General features: G+C 32.9%; 1 non-coding gene across 1 annotated transcript; it reads left to right on the top strand.

Moving 5' to 3' along the window:
• Positions 1-10,649: 10,649 nt before the first annotated feature.
• On the top strand, positions 10,650-10,782 carry LOC126023152 (small nucleolar RNA SNORA51). Its single transcript, XR_007500358.1, has one exon. It is a non-coding gene; the product is annotated as a small nucleolar RNA SNORA51 (small nucleolar RNA).
• Positions 10,783-11,178: the final 396 nt, after the last annotated feature.

The following is an 11,178-nucleotide window of genomic DNA, read 5'->3' as shown; positions in this document are numbered from 1 at the left end:
AATAAATTTATTTTAAGAACAAAAATGTCATGGTATTCTATTTTTTGATACTAGAGTTTTTATTTTTTTTTACTAGTGTTTCTATTTGTTATTTCTGTTAGATTTTTAACTTTATACTTGATCTTAGCCAAAAGGCCGAGAAGCGATTAGATTTTTAATTTTACTTATAATTCTTACACATTTATTGTGATTTAAATTTACTCCAAGATTTTTAGCATATTTCAAATGTTTTATTATTGCTACTATGGTAATGAAATTTAAGGTAATTCCTAATTAAATTTAATTAACATTTTTGGGTTTAATTTTAGGGTCATGTTTTTCTGCTAATTTGCATATCTAAATTATATTTTCCTTTTAGAGTATTAATTTTGATTTGGCCTCATGTTAAATCACTTGTGAGTGATTTAATCACTTGTGATTAAAATCACTTGTGCTTTTAGTCATTTGAATTACTTGTGAGACCTTGTTTTGTCATTCTTAGGGTACAACTATTTTGATAGTATTCCTAACTAGAGGATGTTGCATTTATTCCAAATAAATGCATTTCTTATAGGCTTTCAGTTGTACATTAATATGTAACTTTAAATAGCTCATGACCAATAATATTTCCTGAAAATGTTATGATCCATTCTTGGACAATTATTAAGCTGTTTGAAAGGAATATTGTGCTCTAATTTGTGGAATATTTTATTTTAATAAACGAATAGAAATTTGGAATTTAAATTGCCTTTACATTTTATAAATACTTGATCACAGGGACAGAATCATCTCCTTAACTAAACTTAAAACTGAGAATGTATGCTTTAATGATTGTTTTGTAACTTATGACTAAGGAATTATTACTGTCATGTTCTTTTCTTGGATAAGAGAGTGTTAAACAATAGTTTTAAGAAAGGAGCATAAAGCTAAAAATTTTACTGAGAAAGAAAAATGTGAGAGAATAAATAAAATAATATCCAACATATTTTCAGGTTCAGTATTGCAGTGGTCCTCAAACTATGGCCCACGGGCCACATATTGTATTTGTATCTGTTTTGTTTCTTCATTGCAAAATAAGATATATGCAGTGTGCATAAGAATTTGTTCATAAGTTTTGTTTTTACTATAGTCAGACCCTCCAATGGTCTGAGGGACGGTGAACTGTCCCCCTCTTTAAAAAGTTTGAGGACCCCTGAAAGCATAGTATTTAAAGCACAATTTTTTTCTAATTCCACTTTAGATTTACAACAATCTATCTGCTATTCATGTTAATTCTCCTTAGTGCTGTGAAATACACTGCAGGAGTATATTTGTGTGTGTGTGTGTGTGTTTGTGTGTGTGTATCATCTGCTTTAACAACAACAACCAAAAACATAAGATTGGAAAAGTAACCTAATTAAATAATATTACTAAACTTATTTAGTTATATGAAAGAAATGAATTAAATATTATTTTAAATGAATAACTGGACTTTTAAATTTATCTGAGATAAACTAGAAACATTTATAAATTTTGAATCTTGTGTCATACTCATTCTAAAATGACACAATTCTTTGTGAAACCAATAGTGAGACTTCATTTTAAAACTTATTTAACATCTAGGGCTGGAGTGGTGGCGCAAGTGGTAAGGTGTCTGCCTTGCCCGCACTAGCCTAGAACTGACCGTGGTTCTACCCTCCAATGTCCCATATGGTCCCCCAAGCCAGAAGAAATTTCTGAGTTCAGAGCCAGGAGTAATCCCTGAGCATCACTGGGTGTGGCCCAAAAACCAAAAAACAAAACAAAAACAAAAACAAAACAAAAACCCCCACAAAAAACTTATTTAATATCAGAAAAAAGTAGGATGAGCATATGTAACTGAGAATCTATAGGAAGTTTGGGGACAACTGTAGCGCTGCTCTTTATATATTATGGAGACAGATATGAATGTCCAAAAACATTGCATTCTTTTATTTTGTTTCTGGGCTCCACCCAGTACTGCTTATGTCTTACTCCTGGCTCTGTGCTCAGGGATCACACCAGGTGTGATTACAAAGTGTAAATCACATTTTTTTCTTTTTCTTTTCTTTTTTTAATCTTTTTGTTTTTGTTTTGTTGTTTTGTTTTTTTTTTAAAGAAATACAAATGGCTAAAAGGCACATGAAAAAATGTTCCACATCATTAATCATCAGGGAGATGCAAATCAAAACAACTATGAGGATCCATCTCACACCACAGAGACTGGCGCACATTACAAAGACTGAGAACAAGCAGTGCTGGTGGGGATGTGGAGAGAAAGGAACTCTTGTCCACTGATGGTGGGAATGCCATCTAGTCCAACCTTTATGGAAAGTGATATGGAGATTCCTCCAAAAGCTGGAAATTGAGCTCCCATATGATCCAGCTATACCACTTCTAGGAATATACCCTAGAAACACAAAAATACAATATAAAAAATGCTTCCTCACACCTATATTTATTGCAGTTCTGTTTATAATAGCCAGACTTTGGAAACAACATAGATGCCCCTCAATAGATGAATGGCTAAAGAAACTGTGGTACATATATACAATGGAATAATATGCAGCCGTCAGAAGAAATGAAGTCATAAAATTTTCCTATACGTGGATGTGTATGGAATCTATTATGCTGAGTGAAACAAGTCAGAGGGAGAGAGATAGACACAGAATAGTGTCCCTCACTTATGGGTTTTAAGAAAAATAAAAGACATGTTTGCAGTAATTCTCAGAGACAAAAGATAGGAGGGCTGGAAGGTCTATCTCAAGACATGAAGCTCACCACAAAGAGTGATGAGTGCAGTTAGAGAAATAATTACACTGAGAACCATCATAACAAAATGTGAATGAATGAAGAAAGTAGAAAGCCTGTCTAGAGCACAGGCCAGGGTGGGGTGGGGAGGAGGGACACTTGGGACATAGGTGATGGGAATGTTGCAATAGTGAAGGTTTTTTTTTTAATAAAAGAAAGAAAGACAAATAGAAAATATTGCTAAAATACAATAAAAAGTGTAAATCACAATAGTTTCAATAAAATAAAGCCCCACAAAACAGAATACTCTATAAAAATAATTTATCTATTAAGTCATTATTGTAAGGAAACAAAAACAGCAGCTCAAAACTTAAATGCAGATTCATGTTCATTGCAGCATATTAAAATATCCAAGACATTTAGGTAACTTAAATGCTTATTAATTATAAAAATATAAATATACAAATATATAGAAATTTGCAGTCATTAAAAAACATCTTGATATTTGTGACAACATAAAAATTTACCAAAATGTCTACTATTAAGGTTCTTCTAATTTGTCTTGCTTCTAAAATATTGTATTTACTTTTTTTGGGTAACGGTAACAATAAATACACTTTTGTAATTATTGACTAAGTAATTGATTTAGGATTTTACATATTATTATATTTTGCCTATTGGTCTCATCCCTAAATTAAGCTCCTAATTTTTTGGGAAAAAATCCAGTATGAATGATGATTTTTTTGCTGTCTTTTATATTTATCTATAAGTTTCAACTGTGCCACTCCTTTGCCATTTGTATGTTTTATTAATGTTTCCTTCAATAGATTTTTTTAATTTATTTTGTTAGATCATATATAAAAATAGCAACATACAATTTAATTATACAACATATGTGTAATTTATACTAATTATTTATAATTAGTATTTTAATATATGCAATATACAATATTTATATATATGAATATATAATATTCATATTATATAGACATATATAACGTGTAATATTACATATTTATATAATTTATATATAATATAGATATAAATAAATTTATATAATATAAATAATATTATTTATATATACATATACATATTATTTATAAATATATGTGATATAATTATATTATATTATATTATATTATATTATATTATATTATATTATTATATTATATTATATAAAATATATAGATGATATAAATATATTATATTGATATACAATATTTAATAATATTGAATAATTTATGCAACATTTATATTTAATTATACAATGTCTATAAAATTATAACATTTTTACAATAGTTTACTTTAAAAATGCTCATAATATCACCATCTCATTTTATCATGTTATAATAAGATTACTTAATGTCGGGGTTTGTTATTTGGGATTTTAACACAGGAGACTCATTAGTGAGTTAAAGTCTGTAATCAACATAGCATTTCATGACCAATCCAAGAGTCAAACTTAACCTTTCATCCCCCCTCACCTGACATCTTAATTCAATCCAAAATTTCAAAATAGCTTACTAGCCCGATTTCAAACAGCAGAACTCTGTTCTAAGTTAGAACTCTTTCTAAGTTTTATTATTATAGCTAAGCATTTTATTTTATAAAATTTTCATTATTTCAGGCATGTTTTCATTTCAATTTATTATATATTAACATATATTGTTTTTATTTAACTTATTTATTATTTCTTTGGTGGCCATATCAGTGCTGCTCAAGACTATAATTCAGGCCTCGCAGAGGTCTTAAACTCAATTTACCTGCGGGCCGCAGGAGGCAAAATCGGGGTGATCCTTGAGTGCAAAGTCAGTAGTAAGCCTTGAAATTTGGGGGGTGTGACCGAAACAACTAAAACAAAACAAAACAAAAAAAGATTCCTCTAAGGCAGGGCCACAAAATGTTGTACGGAGGGCCGTTTGCTGACTAGTGGCCATGAGTTTGAGACCCCTGAAAGCATATACTCAGTCCATGGACTTATCTTTCCAGTGATAACAGGTGATTGATTTTATGGAAAGATTATTCTAGATTTCTTCTTAAGCTTTCAATATATAAAATATTTTAACTAATCTTTTTTATTTTTTAGACATATCTAATTCTGATTCTCTAAGTGCTTAAATGTGAGTTATGATTTCTTTTCATTTTGGGGAGTGCTACAATGCAACAGTGCTCAGAGCTGTTCTGTGCTCAGGGAATTCTTCTAGCAGTGCTCAAGGGACCATATGGGGTGCTAAGGATCAAACTCAGATCAGGCATGTTCAAAGAAATTGTTTTACCCCCTGTACTCTCTTCAGCCATGAGTTATAACTTCCTTGAACTCATGGATAACTCAGATGATTGCACTGGGACGCGTCAGGAGGGATGTGGGCAAGTCCCCCTTCCTTCTGAGGTCTTAGCATCTGGACACTTAGAGACATTTAACAAATGCTGCTACACCAATGGCCCAGCCTCATCGTTTTTCCACTAATCTCTACAGTGATACATAGATGCCAAAAATTTCAGGTATTCCGGTGCTGTGGCTGACATCTCGGGAATTTTGGGGGGCCCAGGATATGACTTCAGCTCTGTACTTACAGAAGTATGGCCAGACTGTCCGATACAGAGATATTACTAGATGATCTCATCTGTCAGCTCGACAGATTCTTGAAGTGTTCCGCACGCTCACTTAGTAATAAACAGCTTAGTAAATTCAGAATGTGACATAATGCAACGATCCCACTGCAAGATACGTTTTCTCAATTTTTCTCTTAATCAAGTCTTTTTTGATAAATCCATTATCTTTAGATGTAACTCACACTATTAAGTAAATCACTTGTTCCTGCCAAGGGGCAGGCATGAGGAAGATTGGGTTATGTATTTATTTTCCTTTTTTAAAGTACCCTTTGTAAATTACTGAGGGATATAACCCTGAAATTCTAAGTAATGGAAATCCATTGAGAGAAGGTGGCTATCTTAGTATGCAAGGTTTTGTTCATTTTTAATTACCAAACATTTTCTTCTACGTAATCTATTTAAGTCATGTCTCTATAAGTAGAACTTTAAGACAGAATTATATTAAATTTTTAGGCACTGGTCTGGCATCATTCTCGTTGCTCCAGACTATCAGCACAATGCCTAGGTTTAATTTTGCTTCAGGTCACCAAGAGTCACTCCTGGAGGTACATTAGTGTGTCAAGGATCTCTAGACCTTGTTCACTATAAAGTCTAACACTTTGACCCTGGATGTATAATTTATTTATTATTATTTGTTTCTGGACTAGTGCTCAGTGACTTCTGCTGGTGATACTGTGCTAAGGAAAAACCCCATTGGTTCTTGTGAGACTGGCTACTTGTGGTGCCCACTGAGAAATGTCTTCCTACAATATTAGTGCCTAAACCCTTGTACTATCTCTCCTGCCCTATCCCTATATTTTTGTATGAGGACATGTAGCTGGCATGAATATGCCTCCACTTAGTATAGGTTTAGTATCTTAATCCCTCTCTACAACTTTTTATTTATTTTATTTTTCTTTAATATTGATAGAAATAGGATAGCTGGGGCCAGAGTGATAGTACAGCAGTGAGGCATTCACCTTGCACAAGCCCAACCAGGGTTTCATCCTGGTAACCCATATGGTCCTGGTGCCCACTAGGAATGATCCTTCAGCACAAAGCTAGAAAAAATAAGGTCTGAGTACAGCCAGGTTTGGCACAAAAATCCAAACTAAAAACAAGAGAGCTTCAGGCAAGAGGGTAGAGGGAAAACTTTACATATAGGAAGTTTGAATTTTATTCCAGAAATACACGAATCCCCAATAGAGGTCAGGAGTAGCCCTCATCATTGTCAGATATGACTCCCAAACAAACAAAATCAATAACCAAATAATAGCCATCTATAATGGCAGGTTTTAAGTTGGAAGGCATGGCACCCACATTCATCATACTAAAATCTGAGAGATTTTATTCTCACTTTTCCCCCACCCCTTGATTTTTCTTGGTTCACATTGCTTTGGGAGTGCTGTTTTTAGAAAACTTTTTCTCCACTGTTCAGCCTAAAACTTGAAAGTGGTGTTATTTCTTTTAGAAAACTAATTTAATATTTTACTCATAGGCTTCTTGATTTTATGTATTTATATTTCCAACTTCCACTTACTGACTGAATCTGAGAAGTACACTTGTTTCTAAATGTTGCCACTAACAGAAATAAAACTGACTTACAGAGAAAAATAATTCTGCTTAGCTAAATACCTATGTTTAACTATGCCTTTCCAATTTTACCAGAGTACAGTTTTTTTCGTTTTTACAAACTTGACTATTTTCCTGCCACCTGCTAGCCACCATTTAAGTCAAATTTCTACTCACGACAATGGCTGTACCTGATAAATACATATTTTAATTTTATTAATATTACATTATTTTAACTAATACTATTATGCAGGTAAGTGCTCTCTCTTCTATTCACTCCTTTTCTCCCTTCAACTCTCCTTTGCTTCCCTTCCCACCCTTTTATCTCGCTCTATCCTTTTCTTTCTTGGGTTTTCTACTCTTTTTGAGTGACCTTAGAGTTTACTTTAATTTGCTAGAAAATGTCTGAGTTCCCTGAAGATTTCAAGAATGACAGGTCCTCCAAGTAATAAGCTAAGAACTAGTAATTTTCATTATCTTTTTTTACAGCTACTACAAAACTGAAACCAAAGTTGAAATTACAATATGATAAAGAAGGTCAGCTATCAAGGCATCAAGAGCTTTCTAAAGAAACTGGAAAAAAAAAACACTCTTTGTACAGTTTAACCTACTATTTTTCTCTAAATGAGCATGATAAGAGCAACTATTAGATTCTTTGAAAGAAGGAAGAAAAATTCAAGTGGCAGAGGCATAAATTTACTTGTTGAAGAACAAAGTATTTTCAAAAAAGGATGGTGGGAAAATTAGCTGTATTTAAAGACATGGGATTGAGTCATTCTTTTATATCATGCATAAAAATTTGTGTCTAAAAGGATTACATATATTTAATAAAATATAGGCAAAATACTTCATAATAGTGGTTTCAAAGATGTCTCCAGGAATTAACTCCAATGGTAAGAAGAAATTACAAAAAACAATATTCTCTGCACAGAATATATATATGGATATCTATAGCTCAATATAGATCTCAAGAGGAAATCTTACAGAATAAGAAAATATTTTCACATAATATATCTGACAGACTAATATCCAAGGCATATGAAAATAAAATCAGAACAAATAAATCAAATGTCATCAAAAAGTAGGAGAAAGTAAACATTGTACTTTGAAAAAACATACTTTGCAAAATGGTCAAAAGGTACAATTATGAGTTATTTTATATAAATGTAAATCAAGCAACATAAGGTATCATTCAACACATATAATAATAATAATAATAATAATAATAATAATCTACATTGGGCTCGAAAATCAGGAACAATCGGTTAAAACTTGCCTTCCAGAAAGCTATTTGGTTTATGCTAGAAATCTCATGTTCCAAACTCACCAGGAGTAATCCTTGAGCACTAGTGATTTGATCCAAAACAAAAAAACAAAGGAATAATCTATGTTGAAAAGGCTGTAAAGAAAGTATTAGCGTGTGTGTGTGTGTGTGTGTGTGTGTGTGTGTGTGTGTGTATTCCTACATTGTTGGTGGAATGTAATTTTGTCTCACCTCTAAGTAAAATAACATAAAAATTTCTCAAAATACTAAAAACAGATCTGCCATATAACCCATAAATTCAATATTAGATACATAATAACAGAAATATATTTATTTGTAAAGATACATATACACATGTCCATTACAATGTTAACTACCCACAACAATAATTTTGAAATAACCCAAGAACCCAATGACAGATGAGGGGATTAAGAAAAGTGATAGTGTAAGATTATACTCAGGAATTAACCCCTTATCTGATGGGTATTGGGTGAATAGTTTCTCCCACTCAGTGGGTGGCTCTTGTATACTGGGTACTATTTCCTTTGAGGTACAGAAGCTTCTCAGCTTAATATTGGCCCATCTATTTATTTCTGCTTTCACTTGTTTGGAGAGTACTGTTTTCTCTTTAAAGATAACTTTAGTCTCAATGTCATGGAGTATTTGCCCTACATATTGTTCTATATACTTTGTGATTTCAGGTCTGATATCTGGGTCTTTAATTCATTTGGATTTTGTACATGATGTTAACTCGAGGTCTAAGTTTGCTTTTTTACAAGTGGCTAGCCAGTTGTGCCAACACCATTTATTGAAGAGGCCTTTCCTGTTCCATTTAGGATTTCTTGTACCTTTATCAAAAATTAGGTGACGGTATATCTGGGGAACATTCTCTGAGTACTCAAGCCTGTTCCACTGATCTGAAGGTCTGTCTTCAGTCTAATACCATGCTGTTTTGATAACTATTGCTTTGTAATACAGTTTAAAGTTGGGATAAGTAATACCTCCCATATTCCTTTTCTCAAATATTGCTTTAGCTATTCGTGGGTGTTTATTGTTCCAAATAAATTTCATAAGTGTTTGACCCACTTCTTTGAAAAATGTCTTGGGTATCTTTAGAGGGATCTCATTAAATCTATACAAATCTTTGGGCAATATTGTCATTTTAATGATATTAATTTTGCCAATCTAAGAGCAGGGTATGGATTTCCATTTCTGTGTGTCTTCTCTTATTTCTTGTAGCAGGGTTTTATAGTTTTCTTTGTATAAGTCCTTCACATCTTTACTCAAATAGACTCCAAGGTATTTGAGTTTATATGCGACTAATGTGAATGGGGTTGTTTTCTTAATATCAATTTCCTCCCTATCATTATTGGTGTATATAAAGGCCATTTATTTCTGTGTTAATTTTATAGCCTGCTACGTTGCTATATGCATCTATTGTTCCTAAAAGTTTTTTGATAGAATATTTAGGATATATTTAGGATATTTTGTATCTTTTGAATATTTTATATTCAAAATATACAAGGCTCTGACAGAATGTTACAAGAAATACATCTAACCCAATTAAAATATGGGGAGAAAAAAATGAACAGACATTTTGACAAAAAATACATACAAATGGCTAAAAGGCACATGAAAAAATGCTCCACATCACTAATCATCAGGGAGATGCAAATCAAAACAACTATGCGGTACCATCTCATGACACAGAGCTTGGCACACATCAGAAAGAATGAGAACAAGCAGTGCTGGTGGGGATGTGGAGAGAAAGGAACTCTTATTCACTGCTGGTGGGAATGCCGTCTGGTCCAACCTTTGTGGAAAGCGATACGGAGATTTCCCCAAAAGCTGGAAGTTGAGCTCCCTTACGATCCAGCTATATCACTCCTAGGGATATATCCTAGGAACACAAAAATACAATACAAAAATCCCTTCCTCATACCTATATTCATTGCAGCATTGTTTACAATAGTCAGACTCTGGAAACAGCCTAGATGCCCCTCAATAGATGAATGGTTAAAGAAATTATGGTTCAGATACACAATGGAATATTATGCAGCCATCAGAAGAGATGAAGTCATAAAATTTTCTTATACATGGATGTATATGGAATCTATTATGCTGAGTGAAATAAGTCAGAGAGAAAGAGACAAACACAGAATGGTCTCACTCATCTATGGATTTTGAGAAGAATGAAAAACATTTGTGTAATGATTCTTAGAGACAAAATAGAGGGGGACTGGAGGGTCCAGCTCCTGACATGAAGCTCACCACAGGGATCATTTAGTGCAGTCACAGAAATAATTACACTGAGAACTATCATAACAAAATGTGACTGAATAAAGGAAGTAGAAAGCCTGTCTAGAGTACAGGCCGGTGTGGGGTGGGGAGGAAGGACACTTAGGATATTGGTCATGGGAATGTTGCACTGGTGAAGGATTTTAATTATATAATATATATTAAAAAAATAAAAAAGAAAGGAAAGAAAATATAAGGCCTCCCAATTCTTACCACAGGCTGTGTTCTTTACAATTACTGTATAGAAAGAGGAGGTACAGTAAATGCACCCCATATACACCTCAACCCAGGCCCTTTGCCTGGTCTGTGTTGTGAATTGGGGGACAAAATAAAAGATTATACTCAGGAGATCATACTCAGCTAAAAAGAAAAAGAGCTAAAATATGGAAAAGTGGTAAAATCTTGCATTTTTCAACCTCATAGATGGAACTTTAGAGTGTCATGCAAATAAAATGTCAGGAGAAAAATATATAGATATTTCATAATAAAAATAAATAAAAGTTATATCCCTTTCATGCATGGAATATAAAGAAACACTGCAAAAGAAACCAATCTTAGGTATGAACACAACAGACTTATGCCTACTAGAGAGGAGGAGAGGGAAGGATTAGAGGGAAGAATTGTAGCAGTGAAATACTGGACACAGTATTTCTGAGTATGTGTTGTGTGTTAAAATATTTTAAAGAGATGGGCCCGGAGAGATAGCACAGTGGCATTTGCCTTGC

The sequence above is a fragment of the Suncus etruscus genome, chromosome 11 (genome assembly GCF_024139225.1).
Source record: "Suncus etruscus isolate mSunEtr1 chromosome 11, mSunEtr1.pri.cur, whole genome shotgun sequence".
NCBI classification, from domain to species: Eukaryota; Metazoa; Chordata; class Mammalia; order Eulipotyphla; family Soricidae; genus Suncus; species Suncus etruscus.
This window is presented reverse-complemented; position numbering and strand designations above follow the sequence as displayed.